General features: G+C 33.3%; 1 non-coding gene across 1 annotated transcript; it reads right to left on the bottom strand.

The window, feature by feature from the left end:
• Positions 1–18,054: 18,054 nt before the first annotated feature.
• On the bottom strand, positions 18,055–18,161 carry LOC148862048 (small nucleolar RNA R71). Its single transcript, XR_016095236.1, has one exon. It is a non-coding gene; the product is annotated as a small nucleolar RNA R71 (small nucleolar RNA).

The raw sequence follows: 18,161 nt of genomic DNA, 5'->3' as shown, positions 1-18,161 counted from the left end.
AGGAAGTTACAATTGTTAGAGATAGAAGAACTGAGGAATGATGCATATAATAATTCTAGGATCTACAAAGGCTAAACTAAAAGCTAAGATCTAGATGGATAGGTCCATTTGTGGTGAAGCGAGTCTTTCCTAACGGTGCTGTTGAGATTGAGGATCCAACTGAGGAAATCACTCTTGTATCTCCGGTCTACAATTCTTAATCGGGTTCTATCTTTTTGCACTATCACTTTTATTTTTTTCTTTTATTATTTTTTTTATGTTTTCTTTTTCTAGTTGATATATTTGCAGATCCGTCTCAGTCCATCGCTCAAGTTGGGGGTGGTAGCATTGCATGCACATAATATACACACTTTTTATATATACATTCTTCTTGTGTGGAAGAGAGACAACCAACACTTTACTTATTATTTTTATTCTGGTAGTTTTTGTGTGAATAAGTTTGCATTGCATGCTTAAGAAGCTTAGGTTGGATTTTTTGCTCTATCTAGGTATGATTTCAAAATTGTTTGATTTAAGTCACTTTTCTATCTTGATTATCAAAGAATAACTTCTAAAAACTTTTTATGCACAATACTAAGCTTTGTGGTTAGATAGATGTTTAATATATATAGCTAAGAGAATTGTCATATTTAAGTGCACATTTTTCTAGACTCACACATCTTTTGTGAGTGAGTAGAGAGTTGAGGAAACAACTTATGAACTTTCATTGATCTGTTGAATTGGTTAGTTGTTGTTTAGAATGGCATTACTTGGTTTAAGGAATGTTTGGATGATAAGCTGAAGGATGATATTAGTCAATTTCCAAAGAAAAAAAGAAAAAAGAAAGAGGGGGAGTTAGTTCGTGTTATGTTATGTGAAGCCTTTGGAATAACATGTGTAATATTAATTGTGTGAGAAAAACTGCACTTTCCCTACTTTGTGTTATCAAAAAAAAAAAAAAAAGAGAGAGAGAAAAAGAGAAAAAAAAAGAGAAATTTTTTTTGAAGAAGACTCAGTACAATAAAGTCTTCCATTAATTCAAAAGACAAACTTCTTTTCTTGGGGAGCAGTCTTTCTCACTAGGCTCGATTTCTATTTGTATTGCTCTCGTATTTGACTGATCAAAATCCTAAAGCCAGTTTGTGGTAAGAATGGTTGAGTTCTAAACAACTAACTTCCTTATCTTCTTATCAATGATCATTGTTTGTTTGTCCATAAATTTGGCCTTTTTCTTGAGTGATTATTTGATTTCCAACTCCATGAGAGAAATCCTTTGCCTTAAAACAACTTACCTGTGAGGATATGGAGTTGAGGCTTTTACTTTGATTAATTCTTAAGGCCATATGTCTTGCGGTTTGTGGTATGAAGGTTTTGCTTAATTCACACATGTTCACTTTTGGAAGTTATTAATTGAAGTAATCTTGATAGCATTTGTGATCTTTTTCTGACCATTTTGTTTGAAATGCTTAGGTGGTTTTGTTGGATTTCTGTTTAAGCTAATTAACATGCTTTGTCTTTTTATTTGTTTTCACACATGTTCACTTTTGGAAGTTATTAATTGAAGTAATCTTGATAGCATTTGTGATCTTTTTCTGACCATTTTGTTTGAAATGCTTAGGTGGTTTTGTTGGATTTCTGTTTAAGCTAATCAACATGCTTTGTCTTTTTATTTGTGCTTAAATTGCTAGGGACTAGCAATAAGCTGGTTGGGGGTTGTGACGGAAGCATGAAAATATATATTCAAAGTGTATTCAACAATTGACATTTGTAAAATAAAGAGTTTAAAAGTAATATTTTTCCATAATAATTTTATAAATGTCAATTTTATTATCTGTGCAACTTTTATGACTGAAATAATTAATAATTGAATGGAAGAAAGCCCAAACATAGGTCCAAGAAGCCCAAACCCAAGTTCAATGTCCCAAGTATGAGTGTTGATTCATTTCCCGTTTTACTCTGTACAGAGTCTAGTATTTTGGGCATATCGTTCTTTACAATGTCAAAATTCGGTGATTTTTAAGGCTATGGACATCTAAAAGATAGAGCCACAATTCACCTGTTGATAGATTTCTCTAAATCAATCTCTATCTAGGCGAGAATTGGGGGATAAGACGCGGATCCGGGCTGAGCAGATTAAGGAGCCTAACAACACAATAAAAAGGAAAAATCTAACCTAAAATGTGGATGACTTCTAGAGGTTACTTTGGCATTATTTTCTCAGTCTTTCACAAAAGAGAAGAGGGGAGAATGGCGTCCAAGCATGGCCAAAGCTTCAACAAGGCTAGGGAGGATCTTGATCGATGAGTTTTACTTGTTATTTTACTTTGATTCCTTGAAAGATTTCAATGTTAAATTTTGTTATTGAGAGATTTATTTTATCATTTTGATAAACCCTAAAGTTATATTCTTCAATTTCCATATAAGATTAGTCATATTCTTTTTATGTACAATTTGTTAGAAAATAATTGATTGGGTAGATTTATTTTATGAATTGATCATTGACCGCAATACTGTCAATCTGATATGTTGTCATTCTTGGGTAGCTTGTAATAATAGATCATTCTGTTCTTTATCAAAAATTAATTCTCTCAGAACAAATACTTTTGTTCTTGTCGTTGGTTTCAAAGTTATATTTTCCGATTGTTTGTTTGGGATGTGAAACTTACAATTGAGTAATAAATAGGAATCAAAGTCGAAACCAGTTAAGCAAATCTGTCAAATGAATCTCGAAGCCTTGTTCATCACAATACTACTTTTCATCTTCTAATCATCATTACTTTTATTCAAATATTTTTGCTCTTCTTTTTATTTTTAGAAAATCAATTTTCTAGGTTATTCGCTCTTAATGATAACTCCTTTTGTTGGTTTAATTAGCTTCTCTGTGGATTCAACACCTAAAACCATGCTTCAATGACCGCTTAGCCAAGGCTAATAATTTTGGGCGAGACAATGACACAAGCCCATGCTGGCTCGGGTCGTAGGCTAGGCTGAACCAAACCCCAAATTATCCCAGGGGAGGAGGTGTGACCCAGGACGCCCCATAGGGGCCGCATGCAGGTCATGATGTGCTAGCCCAACGCGACCCGATTTATACCTCTACTTGAACCCACCCAGTACTAGGGACATGATAGGGAAATTCGAGGTTTCCCCATCCTTGATGAGGAGTGGGGTTCCTTGCCCCTAAACTCGCCCGACATTGAGGAGTGGTTGCCTTACCCTGAACCTGCCTAACATTGGGAATGGGGTAAAGTATCTTGACTATGGGCCAGGGACAAGGATGAGGTGTCCCGCCCTAAACCCACCCCGTTGTCATTCCTATATAATTGTTAATTATTAATGAAATTAATAAAAATGTTAGCTTTGTAGTTATTTTTATTTATTTAATGTTAATCAAATTAAAAATAATAATAATTATTAAAATTAATACAAATTATTAATAAAACTAAATTTATTGAAAAGTATTTTACATATTAAATTAACAATAATTATTTTCTATAAATCAACATTAAATGAAAAATACAATTATTGATTATTAACAATAACTTTGAATAATTAATAGTAAATAAAATTATTAAATCTTTCAAATTTTCCCGTGCATCGCACGGGTCCCCACTAGTAATATATATATTTTGCACATGACAATTCTAGATGTTGATAAGGATAGTGATAATGTATCTAAAATTTCCTATAAAATTCATATATTTTTTTTGTTTTTATATTTTTGTGTTTTCTTATTAATTGGATGCAAATTACAAAATATGAATCCGATTACATAAACACCTCATATTGGGTTACAAAGTTTCAAGTACCATCGAAATGCTTACCTACCTAGATGAACTCTTCTTTTTGTAATGTTTGATCTTATTAGTGTGTATTTTTTTGTTCATTTATCAAAAAATCTAACATTTAAAGAGAGGGAATTAAATGAGGTGAAAAATAGTAGTTCAAATTGCATTTTAAACCTCAAAATAGGGATTAAATTAAAAAAATGATTATTTCAATTAAAAGGAAGTTTTACCATCTTACTCATATTTTTAATAGTAGCGTAAATATAGAATTATAAATATATCTGATTTCTTTATAATTTTTTATTTCTATGTGTGTAAAAATAATTCTGATATGTCACACTTATTTCTTTTAATATGATAAATATATGATATTATACATGTGCCCAAATGTTTTTTTTGTAAAACTTATGTATTTTTTCATTTTTGTTTTTTATATTTATTAATTTTTATTATTTAATTATGACATTAAAGATCGGCATGTTTGACATAAAAGTTGAACTATTGATCTCCGCCAAATAGGAAAATAATTTCATTTTCAGTTAGTTTTAGATTATGTATTTCATTTTCATCATCAATAAACATAATTCTTATTTAGTACACTTATTTCTTTTTAATTTGATTAATAAAAACATCACAAATGTTCCTAATTTCTTCTACATTTTTTAATTTTCTATATTTATTTCTATTCAAAAATTTTATTATCTCGTTATGACTTCATGGGCTAACCAATTTGATTTAGATGGTTGAATTGTTTAGTCATCACTTGGATAAAGAATGGCATTGTTTTTTGAGTTAGTTTTAAAATATATGGATTTATATTGTTAAAACTTAAAAGTATTGGACTTAGATCTAATTTGTAAAATTTATTAGTGAAAAAATAACTTAAATATATGATTTAATATGAGAGAATGAGAATTAATATCTTAAATATAAGACTTAATGGGAGGGGATTAAATGAGGTAAAAAGCAATAATTGAAATTACAATTTCAACCCTCATACTAGAGATGGATTAAACACACAAATTTGGGCATTTTGGTCAAGAAAAGTTCTATACCCTCATTCATGATTTTAATAATAAGTACTAGTAAGTATGCACATGCTTTGTGTGTGGTGGTTTTAGATGATGATAATGATAATAATAGTGTATCTAAAATTTTCTACAAAATTCATATATTTTTTTATATTTTTGTTTTGATTGCTAATCGAATGCAAATTGCAAAATCTAGATCTATTCATGTAAACACCTCATATTGGGTTGCAAAGTTTTGTATATCATTGACATGCCTACCTGCTTGGTTGGACTCTTCTTTTTGTAATATTTTATCTTCTAAGTGTATCTTTTTTTATTATTTATGAAAAAAATGTAAGATTTAAGGAGAGGGGATTTGATGAGGTGAAAAGTAATAGTTCAAATTACATTTAAACAACACAACTAATTAAATATGGATTAAATTAAAAAATTTGGTATTTTAGTCAAAAGAAACTTCCACAATTTTATTCATACTTTTAATAGTAGTGTACATCTAAAATTATAGATGTGTTCAATTTTTTCTATTTTTTTTGTTTCTACATGTGTAAAAATAATTTTGTTATATACACTTATTTTTTGTTTAATATGATAAATATATGATGTTATACATGTGCCCAATGTATTTTTTTTTGTAAAACTTAAATATTTTTTCAATTTTATGTTTTTATATTTTATTAAATTTTATTATTTAATTATGACATTAAAGGTTGACACATTTGACCCATAAGTTGAACTATTGATCTCCGCCAAACCAGAAAATAATTTCATTTTGGTTAGTTTTAGATTATGTATTTCATTTTTATCATCATTAAAAATAATTATTGTTTATTACACTTTTCAATTTAATTAATAAAATATCATAAATGTGTCTAATTTTATATACATTTTTTGTAATTTCTTATATTTATTTCTATTTAAAAATTTTATTATTTGAATATGCCTTCATGGCTTGGCCAATTTGATACTAATGGCAGAATTGCTTAGTCATCACTTGGATAAAAAATAATTTTGTTTTTGAGTAAGTTTTAAAATATATGGGTTTATATTGTTAAAATTATTGGGCATAGATCTAATTAATAACATTTATTAGTGAAAAAATAACTTAAATATAGGATTTAATGAGAGAGAATGAAAGTTAATACCTTAAATACAAGATTTAATGAAAGGGAGATGAAAAGCATTAATTGAAATTACATTTTCAACCTTGATAATTAGAGATGGACTAAATACACTATGGGTATTTTAGTTAAGAAAAGTTTCACAACCCTCATTCGTACTTCTTCTAACAGTCTTAGCAAGTGTACATGTACTTTGCATGTGAAAATTCTAGATGATGATAATTGTAGTAATAATATATCCAAAATTTTCTATAAACTTTATGACTTTTTTATTTTGTATATATACATATTTGCAAAATCCAGATATGATTACATAAACACCTCATCCAAATATGATAATTGGATCAAATTGTAAAATTTCAAGTATCAAGATTTAAATAGAGGAGATTGAATGAAGTGAAAAGAAGTAATTTAATTTAAAATTTAAACATTACAATTAAATATGGACTAAATCCAAAAGTGAGTATTCTATTCACTATTTTAAAATTAGACTAGACTGAATGTTTAAACTGTTTTGTCTGGGAACCAATCAAGTCAATGGCTCTGTTTTAGCCCTAAACTACTATTTTACAAAAAAACTTTTGAAATGGTTTGAGAACTGCTAACTCGAATAATTTAACTGTTAAAATGTTCAACCTGGTTAACGGTTCTCATGTTTCTTTTAAACTAATTTCAATTTTTATATTTATTTTAAAATAGAAAATAGAAAATAAAAATTGAAAAAAAGAAACTTTCATATATCACATTTTTGTTTGGTTATTCCAAATGGCCAAAATTAATTAGGGCTTTTAGTTTTTCCAATTTTATTTTTAAGTTTTCTCATTTATGTGATTCTTTTTAAGTTGTAAAAGAAAAAAAAAAATTAATTCCAATGAAAATTTTGAAAAATTGATGCAAGAGATGAGAGATTAAACATCAATCTTATATTAGAAATCTGAAATAATACACCAATGAAGCAAACAATTTGTGATCTGAGAGAGATTTAGAGTGATGAAAGAGATGTAACAAGAGGGCAAACCGTTTCTTGTTCTTGTTCTTCTTCTCTCACTTCACAACCTCTCTCTCTACTATGATGTCTCTCATTTACCCCAACAATCTCCTCCTCCAAAAACCCAAAAGGTGGTATAATTCATCTCTCTTTCTCTATCTGTGTGTGCTGGAGTTATTCTTGCTAATGTGTAGGCAACATACCATGCTGTTTTGCATCAATTTGCGTTCTCAATTTCTTTTCTTTTTAAGCATTTTCGGTGCTGGTGATGGTTTCTTTTCTTTCTTCTTCAGTTAGGGTAGGATTACAATGTGTTTACATGGTGCCAAAGAATAGAATCATACAGCTTGTTGCGTCTGTTAAAATGTTTGGGCACGATATGGTTGTTTTTTTTAAAGTTGCATTAGTACTTATAGTTTTATTTTCTTTATTTTAGTTTGCCTCATTGTTCAAAACAGATTAGAGGTATGTAAAATCCATTCAAGGTTTCGTTGTCATTGGATTTCTCTTTGCAAATATTAGTCTGGTTATGATTCAGTTTGAATTATCTAGAGTCAAGTTTTTCTTATTGCATTTCAGCCATTGAATTCGTTTTCATGTATAGGTATTATCGGTTTTCTAGAGTATTCAAACATTTATCACCAACTTCACCCACTTATATTGACTCATTTAATTAATTACTACATATCTGTTCTTTTGTTGAAAATTTCCCAAATGGCTCACAAGTTCCAATTAAAACTCAAAGCAACATGACTTAGATGAATCTTGATTTTAATTGAGCTTTTGTGTTTTTGAACCTTGTCCTATTGTATTTCAGAATTTACAATTCTTGATCTCTATTTTCCTCTTCCTTTTCATGTTTAAATTTAGGATTCTTTAATTAAAACTCAAAGCTACATGACTTGAATCCTGGTTTTAATTGAGCTTTTGTGCTTTTGAACCATGTCCTACTACTGTATTTCAACATTTGGAATTTTTTATCTCTGTTTTCCTCTTCCTTTTCATGTATAAATTAGGATGCTTTACAAACAACTTTAAGCCATTGATGCATTGATTAGTGTGTTTCGATGAACAGTTTACTTTATATAAAAAAGTGGTTACTTGTCCTGTGTGGTTTCTTTATGTTGGACTTCATTACTTTTCTACACCATTGTCTTGATGTTGATTGACATATTCTGTCTCTTAATTCTTTGGTGTACCATTTTTGCCATTCATATATATATATATATATATATATATTGGAATAAAAAAAGGAATGGAACAGAAAAGTTAGCTTGCCATACCTTAGTGGCATTGCTTGCTCTATTACCTGTTTTTTTATTCCATATATACAATATATATATATATATATATGGCAACCTAACTTTTCTGTTCCGTTCCTTTTTTTTTTTTTCATGTTCAAATGCATCAAATGCATCAATCAAGCTGAAATTGAATCATACTACAGTACTCCCACCAGCCTAAGGAAAGAATTAGGGGATTGTTTACCAAGATTGAGCTCTTAGTTTCTACATATGACACTGCTTGGGTAGCAATGGTTCCTTACCCAAATTCCCCTCGATCCCCTTATTTCCATGAGTGTGTAAAGTGGTTGTTGGAGAATCAGTTGATGCTTCATGGTGTCTCTCTCATTCCTATCCCTTAGTAATTAAGGATGCTTTGCCTTTGGCTTATGTTCTTGCACTAAAACGATGGAACATTGGTAACAACTACATAGAGAAAATGTAGTATTTGCTATTCTACTTAGTTGTTCTATCCATCAGTAATTTGCGTTCATGTTTTGTCTGTGTTCTTTCAAATTGAATTTGGTTTCTATTTGGCATGTATCAATTTTATTATTTCCAATTTTCCTTCATCCACTGATGAGAAGCAGCATGCTCCAATTCGGTTTGATATAGTGTTTCCGGGAATGATTGAATATGCTAAAGAGATGGATTTGATTCTTCCTTTAAGCCCTACAATTGCATATATTCATAAGGTCTTTTTTTTTCTTTGCTATTCATTTTGTCATCTTTCTCTTAAAGCAATTTTATGATCTCAAACATCTTTTGTATTACAGTCACTTAGTTGTCATACATTATTAATATTTGGTTATCATGTTGGAAACTTTTAATTCACTTAATATAGTTTTTGGAGATTCATAAAGTTCTATATGCCCATATTCTCATCTATCCAACAGGCCGCAATTTTCATTTGTATTTCTGTTCATAAGTTTAGATTCATGGTCATTGCAGCAAAGTTTGTCTTTCTACCTAGTTTTTGTTCACAAGGTGTTAAGGAGCAATATTTTCAGGTTGAAGTCTAGAAGTAATTCATCTTCTGTTTGTTACCATTTGAGCAAAAGGCCATGTTCATCTTCTACTCAACTCAATTGACCCTAAATACAATCTTTTAATCATTTCTTACCACTTTGGAGGATATGTCCTTTGGTTTTCCTCTTGCTTTTCTAAAGCCTTGTACTTGCACCAAGTTACTTCTCATTGATGCAGTCTGGATGACCAACTTCCCCTCATCTTGTCATCAATTGGGGCTATTCCAAAGTCTTTCTATATGCTCACTTCTGATTCTTTCCTTTGTACTCTTTTCGTCTTAGGAGCTGTTTGATAACAGCTGAAGTTGCTAAACTGAACAACTTATAGCTTTGCCTTTTAGTGGATAAAATAATTAAATGATAAAATATTCAAAAGTATAGTAATCTACCCAACTTCAGCTTCAACCATTCATGAGCTCACAACTTCCTTAAAAACTTAATTCTCTAAAAGACATAGCAATAAGCTTTTTAGTCATCTTCTTCATATGTTATCAAATGGTGTCTTACCCTCTCTCCCTCTCCAGTTCAACCACCATGCACTAATTTTGTGCGACACCAAATTACCAGATAGGTGTTAACTAGATAGGAATGAGCAAATGAGCTGGTTATATAACTACTAGATAGGTTTAACTAGATACATAGTACATAAATGGGTCGGTTCCATTCGGTTCCAGGTAGAACCTACCCATTTGCTCATTCCTAATTCCAGTCATGAACTTGAAGCCAAACACCTATCTAGTAGTTATAGAACCAGCCCATGTTGTTTGTAGTTAGACCCAAGTGTTTGGTCGTCCACTGAACATGAGGTCTATCAAACCACAATCTCCAATCATTTGATAGAATAAGTTAACCTATCTCTTATCAACATTTGTGTCCCCGTGTTTCTGACTTGCGTTATTAATTGCATTTAAATCCCCATTAGGCACCAAGGATTTCAGAGCTCATAAGATGAATTTCTTCCTGAATCGTATCGGGTCAGACAATGGTTCAGAAGGTAGTCGGGACTTAAGCCAACCTCTCTAAATCAGTTTTGAAAAAGATAGAAAATAATACATAAAAAAAAAACACCGATACACCAATACGCCAACCTTGATTATATCTGAGGAATGGTGGGAAGGTCCTGCGCTGCAATTCGCTCGAAAGAGAGGGGGCTTGCCATCCGACCCGCTTCCCCCTTCGGACTTCTTTCTGTGGAGTGAACCGATTTGCTTCACTTGATAGAAGCACTAGTCTCGCGCTGCTGCATGCCTGCTTGTTCGCACTGTCTGCTGTGCTCTTAGCTTGTTTGAATTGACTGAATCAGGAACTAGCCTAAGAAAGCGAAAGGTCAACATCTTTATTCCACACCATCCATAAGCTGCCAGAGTTACCATTGAATTCCACAATAAAATGTTTGGCTTTCTTCCTCAAACATGTATCTATACACTTTTAGAAAAAATATGAGTAATTAACTCTTAGAAATGTGGTTACCTAAAAAAAAAGACCATCCGCTCGAAAGGCTGTGAGGCCCATATCAATCATTCTAATTCGATTTTCAAGATCACATCTCCGCCTCACAAGGGGCTGCTTTACAACACCCCACAGGTGTATTGGAAACATCTCCCAATGATAACATCATCAGGACTGGTACTATCACCTGGAAATGTTCCCAATACATGGCGGGGATGTGCTGTTGGACGTTGTGGGGCTGAGATATCAACTCTCAATTTCCTAATTCAAATAAAAGTCATTAAAAAGTTTTTTAAATTATAAATTAAACCCAATTTAATTATTTGAATAAAAAATAAATTCAAATGAAAAGTGTTATTGCCCCATACTTGGTACGGGGTCATTCTCCAATATATAGTATAGATGACCCTATTTTAATATATAATTAAAATTCATCAAATTATTTTGTTCTTATAGTTGTTAAAATGAATTAGAAAAAAGAAAGAATGACTAATAATTAATTCTACCGCCTTGCATAGTTGAGATAGAACACAGCCACTGCAGCAGCACTAATTCAGGTGAAGCCAACTGTCGTGAGCAAACAAAGCTTTATAAGCTTCTTCACCTCCAATTCAACATGCTTGGCTAATGTTGACTACTTTCTACAGAGAAGTCGAGTGTCAATAGAAGCCATAAATCATCCGCATCCCCTGTCTCCCTTTCCACCCCTCCAATACGCACTTACAGTGGGTGTATTGGGAGTCTGACCAGTTCAGAGGGTGGAGAAGCTCTAAATTGGCCCTCCTGAACCAGTTACAAAAAAAATAATAAAACATAATAAAGACAATATCGATTTGCCTGATATGCCCTTATCGGCGTATCGGGCATATCGATATTTTGAACCTTGGCTGAGACATATTTTCAGATATTTATCTACCAATTCCTTAATCTTGTTCCAAATCTGTTCTGTCTCTTGCAAAGCTCGGCTTGTCACGCTCATCCTTCATCCCACCAACTGAGCTCTTCATGAGTTATTCGAGCTCGGAGCCTAATTTACAAACTCATATATTAATCGAATCGAACTTAAGCCTAATAAAGCTCGGCTCGTGAAAAAAATAATAACAATAATATTATTATTATTATAGAAAATAATTTATATAACAAAAATATTATATATAATATTTTATTTTTATATATAATAATAACTAATTATTAGAATTCTTAATTTTTAAATATAAAAAAAAGCTATTTTTATATACAATTTTATTTTTATAAAGCATTTTTCTCAAATCGAGCTTGAGCCAAACCAAATTCAAGGTTCTAACTTGAATTGAGCTCGAGCTCGAGCCTCATACTACTTTGGCGAGCCAAACTCGAATAGCTATTCAGCTCGACTTGCTTGAATCCACCCCGTCTCAGCCACTCTAGCGGTGGAGGTTGCCTCATCAACCTGCTCATCACCATTAGCATTTGATGCCATGCCGATAACCACCACTTCTTCGTCCGCCACTGAAATATTAAAATAATATGAAATAATAAAATATTAATAACTAAATAATTAAATAAAATTCATGAGAAATTTTTACTTTCTACAGATTTTATTGTTTACGCAACGGCCTCAGTTACCAAAATTTTCAAGGTTTAAAACTCACGAATAATTATTGAAAATAAAAACAAAACAAAATTAACCATTAATAAGTCAAACACTTGAAGGCCAACTCATCTTTATTATATATATAAAGTGAATCAGTCGACGTGTCACCTTCCTTTCCTTCAAAATGCTCCAAAATTTCCATTCCTTCCTTTCAAAATTCACCTAAGCAGGAATGACCATTAAGAATGCAAAGTTTTAAAGAATGTAGCCCTACATATCCATTGTTTTCACCATTGAAGACCAGCTGATGGACAGTCTTCACCATTCCAAATAACCTGCAGACAAGACACAAACAGAACAGGTAAAGTTATGAAACTGTTGGTTGATAATTGAATTGTTTGAAGGGTGAAACAAAAACCAATATGATTATAACATGACGTCAGCAAGCTCAATGCCCAAGTGGTGCAGCTTCTGACATAATTCTATTACACCTAAACAATGAAGTGCACAATTATAAAAACATCTCATTATCCATCGAAACAATCAAATCACAATAAACTACTCTCTTACCTTATCTTCCTCAGCCAACAGTGCAACTTCACGAAGTCTATGGGAGCATGGTAGAAACGAATGCTGCCATCCCTGAATGAGACATAATTTGCTCTATGATAATAAAGGATTCAAACAATAATGCTTCATTTTTTAAAAGAAAGTATTGTATTGTTTTGAAATAAACCTCCCAAGATACTCCTTTACGCTTTTTCATTACTACCGCCATTTCGTTCAGCTTATTTTCAAAAATTCCTAGATTCCTTTTCTTCCACACCACCCAGATAATTGCAACAGGGAATGTGCTCCACTCCCTCTTCTAATTAAACCTTGTAATCTCTAACTTTGCAATAGCTGTAGTAGGACCAGGTTGGCAAACTTGCAAACCGAAGCAAGAAAAAGCCATAATCCACAACTGGTGAGTGAAGCCAATAACCACAAAGTGAACAATGCTTCATATTGAGTGAAGCCAATAACCACAAAGTGAACAATGCTTCATATTTACTGAATTGCAACTTGATCATTTTACCTCTACCTACAAGATATAGGTCGTTTAGTCCCCTCATCTGTACAACCAATGACAGACTTTTCCTTCCTATACAATGCAATCAGAAAGAAAATACCCTAACTTTATGGCACACACTATGAAAGATATGCACCCGATGAGATAGACAGATCATTGTCAGTATAATCACAAACCTACTCTTTCTATGCAAAAAACCTGGCTGGACAAATAAGAAAACCCTGACTGCCCATCTAAAGTCTACTCAGTATTTTCTCCTCTGGTTGCTAAAGAAGTCACCCCATCTTTTGGTCAAACCAACCAATCTTAGCAAGATACTATATATAGTCATATAATGAGGCATCAGGCATGGTGTTCCTAATCTAATTTCTGAAAAAAAATTGGCTTTGTCATATAGATTCTTCTAATGTCAAAATCCTTCTCTACGTGTCAATGAACATAATTTAGTTTATCTGAAGTGAACTTCAACAGCAACAAATGTGATTTTTCAATATCTCTAGAAAGATGAAAACAGCAACAGTCAAGGCAGCTTTTGCACACTAATTAGTTCAAGGCAAGAGAAACTGAGTGTCAAGTTCACTAACTGTCATCTTTGATGTGATTCTAGTTATTTCTTGGTAAATTGCATCTATCCTTCAATATCTTATATGTACTTCTCCCATTACCTAACCCACAATCATCTATTCACCATTATTTATTTATTTATTTATTGAACAAAAAAAGTTACATACAATGATCATGACTGCGTTTATCCTCCACTAAAAGCTTATTTGTTCATCCTTCATCCTTACTGCCCTCAATGGCTTAACTCAAGATGGGTTGTTGCTGTGAAAATCAATATTGAAAGTGTTTCCACTCGTTGAAATACAAATATGCATTGCTTCACTGAAAGTGTGACACAAGATGCACCTCTGATGAACTTACAATTTATCTATATTTTATGAGGTTTTTGCATGAAATTTTATAATGGTTTAATTAAATTTTTGCCGTATTTTAGCTTGATTGCAAGAAAGATTTCAGGGGGAGCCAAATCAACAAAAAGAAGGCAAAAGCAAGAAAAGAAAACCCAAAAATTTATCAAGTTCAGCCCGGCCCAGCCATGAGAGCAAGAGAATTTCATTCGGCCCAAGAAGAGCAAGTGAAACTCTTTGGAAAATCCAAGGGAAGAAGCCTAGCTATGAGGAGAATTCGGCCCAGCAAGGAAGGCCCATTTTTAGCCCAAATAACAGCCTAGAGTGTAGCCCACATGAGCTCAAAAGCAAGCTAAGTTGTAGCCCAAATAGCAGCCCAAAGGGAGCTAGGGGCGGCAACTTCTAGGAGTTTCTTGAAGAGAAGGAGGGAGCACTCTAGAAGGTTCATGAGGGGTGTAATACACCCCATTCTAGAGGCTTCAAGAAGGGGCAAGAGCCCCCTTGAAAAACTATATAAGGAGGCCTCTAGGAGGGGAGAAAGTTGTTCAATTGCTTGAGAGGAAGGCTCTCCCACTCTTAGAGGTTCGGCCACCTTGAGAGAAGAGAAGAGAAGAAGGCTAGGCGCAAGGAAGAAGAAGAAGAAGGGCTGAAGGAAGTTCAAGACAAGCAAGCTAGAAGAAGAAGGTGAGTTCGAATTGAGAGTTTGTGATTCAAAGATCTTCTGTAATAAATCATTTGTAGTTTCATTCTCTTTTGATTTGAATTCAGTTTCTTAGTTATATGTTCTTTCTTCTTTCTCCTTGTTTCCATTCTTCCTTGATGTATTTCAGCTTGTAAAATTTCAGTTCAGCAATCTAATTCTTTTTGATTCATTCAAATGGTCATGCATTGTATTTGAAGTTTCTTGAATAAGGGTGTGATTGTAGATTAATTCGGCCAACTAACCTTCAAAACTCAGATCTGAATTCTCAGATCTGAGATTGCAAGATCTGAATTGCTTGAAAGAGAATTCAGATCTGCAATTTTCAGATTGGGCGAATTAATCTACAGCTTGGAATTCCTAGAGTGCTTGAGAGAGACTCTAGGAATTCAGATCTACTATTCAAGAACTGAATTGAGTGCAAGGTTAGAGATAACTTGCACAATTCAGTTGGTGATCAATTCAGATTTGAATTGATGCCTTAGAAGTGTTTGAAGAAATGCATGCATGAGGATTAGATTCTTGCTAGAGATAGAAGAACCGTCACTCATGCATAGGATGAACATGCACTTGAGAGAGGCTGTTCATGACCTTGGGGTTTCACCAAACCAAGGCTCAATCATGATTCATTCGAATGATCCAAATTGATAGATTGCTGAATTCTGAGATTGACATTTACTGCTTACTCTTCTAACCTGAATTGAAGGCAATTGGACCAATGATTTAGATAGATTTTAATTTAGGATTTCTTAGCTTTCATTAGAGTTTTGATTTATTTGTTGATCAGATAAGAAATGTTCAATTTAGTATTGGTAATTGTTTCCTAAATCCTCGTGGGAACGATACTTCACTCACTACTTTATTACTTGAACGGCTAGTGCACTTGCTAGTGTCACAATGAGCCACACATCAAGTTTTTGGCGCCGTTGCCGGGGATTTAGAGAAGCAATATTAGGAAACATTGAGCATTCTTAATCTGATCTCATTCAGCATTGCATTCATAGTTGGGTTAATTTGCTAACTTTTTCATTTCAGCTTGGACTGCAACTGCTGTACTCATGTAGTTATGTTTCTTCTTTCTTAAGTAGATTACTCTCTTTTTCTGGTTTCAGTTTCATTTTAATAAAGGCATATTTGATTTCTATTCAATCTTGGTGTTGTTCCTTTCAAAAAGAATAAAGAAAAAAAAAATTCACATAAACATGAGTGTTGCAGATCTGAGTTGCATTCGGCACTCAGATCAACAGATTTCAGATCTGCAGCACTCAGCCGAAAAGAGTTGCTTGTGTTTCAGATTTTATTATTCTTTTCTTTCATTACAAAAAGAAAAAAAAAAACAAATGAAAGAAAAAAGGGGGAGATCTTCTGAACAACCAGAGGAGCAATTGAGAATTCGGATCAGAACTCAGATCTGAGTTCAGATCTGAATTCTGCTATTGCAGATCTGCAACAGTTCAGATCTGAGTTCCTCTGAACTCAGACCTGAACTGATGAAATTTTGAGGGGAATTGGGTGTCATCACCACCCCAATTCACCCTAGGGCACTTCTGCTATTCCCCAAAAACAATTTGGTAGCAATAACTGAAGGTAAGGCAATTGAGAATTCAGATCCAAACTCAGACTTGAGTTCAGATCTGAATTCTGCTGTTACAGATCTGCTCAGTTCAGATCTGAATTCCTCTGAACTCAGATCTGAACCGATGCAAGTTTGAGGTGAATTGGGTGCCATCACTACCCCAATCCACCCTAGGATACATCCAACCTGCCTCAAGGGTGAATGGATAGCAAGGAATGAGAGAAATTCAAATCTGAAATGCAGTTGATATGATGTGAGGACTGAACTGATACAGAGCATACTATGAATTCTGGGTGGACTGAATTCTTGGCTTTACCCACTTGTAACCGAGCTACATTAGCTAAGGAGGTGTATGTTTGGATTGAATAATTGTTATGCCTCAGATATTTAAGAAAAATTAGCACTTTCCAAGTATTTCTTTTAGCATTCAGATCTGTAGCAGGGCTGCTATAGTGCAACAGTTAGCAGACCTGATTTCAGATTTCTACAAAAGTTGTATGGGCCGAATAGCTTGCAATACCAAACATTGCAGACCCAATTTTCAGGTCTTAGCAAGTGTTTGATATGCATCAGCTATACAGGTTTGAGCTTCAATTGTAGAGTTTTTAACCCAAGCCTAACTCAGGACTGGTTTTAGTTTATTTCAGATCCTTTAAAATTTTTTTTTTTTAGATCAGATCTGATTTCAGCCCTAAAGCATCACAGAATTGATTCCAACCTTAATGGATGTATATTGTAGTGTATACCAATGAGTGTGTATGAGATATCCAGCTCAGATCTGAATTATTATTTATTAATTTCTCTAGACTAACAATACCAAAGACTTGTAGATCTGAACTCAGATCTAAATTGGGTCTGAATTCAGATGTTGCAATCGATGGATGTAGATAAAGGAACCTTGAATAAGATGATTGGTTTAAATCTGCTTTTAGTATAATCGGCTTCATTTATTCATGATAGGATGTAGGTTTTGTATTCCAATACTTCACTTTACATTTTCAGTGTGATAGGATTAGTTATTTATTTTCTTTTGTGAATATTGGCATTTTTATTGCTTTGACTTTAACAGTTTATGACAAGCAGACCTGAACTGGAAGAGATCCTTTACGACCCAGAGATTGAACGGACTCTCCGTGTCCGTTTGAGAGCTGCTAAGCAAGTCAGACAAGAAGCACAAGAAATGGCTGAACAAAGAACTATGATGGATTATGCCAAGCCTACCCTCACCGGGACTGTCTCCAGCATTATCAGGCCAACTATTGCTGCCAATAACTTCGAAATTAAACCGGCCATAATCCAAATGATACAAAATACGGTTCAGTTTTGTGGTATGGCCCATGAGGATCCGAATGCCCATATTGCTAACTTCTTGGAAATCTGTGACACCTTCAAACACAATGGGGTAAGTGATGATGCCATCCGGCTGAGGTTATTCCCATTTTCTTTGAAGGATAAAGCCAAAGCTTGGTTGAACTCATTACCGGCAGGATCTATAGCCACATGGGACGAAATGGCCAGCCGTTTTCTCTCTAAATATTTTCCCCCTTCTAAAACTGCTAAAATGAGGAATGACATCACTACTTTTTTCCAGCAAGAGGGGGAATCTTTATATGAGTCATGGGAACGATACAAGGAGCTGTTAAGGAGAGTTCCTCACCATGGCCT

Source organism: Nelumbo lutea, chromosome 4, assembly GCF_056320005.1.
Source record: "Nelumbo lutea isolate HS-2025 chromosome 4, American lotus-T2T, whole genome shotgun sequence".
In the NCBI taxonomy this organism is placed as follows: Eukaryota; Viridiplantae; Streptophyta; class Magnoliopsida; order Proteales; family Nelumbonaceae; genus Nelumbo; species Nelumbo lutea.
The sequence above is the reverse complement of the archived record's forward strand: the minus strand, read 5'-3'. Positions and strand labels throughout refer to the sequence as shown.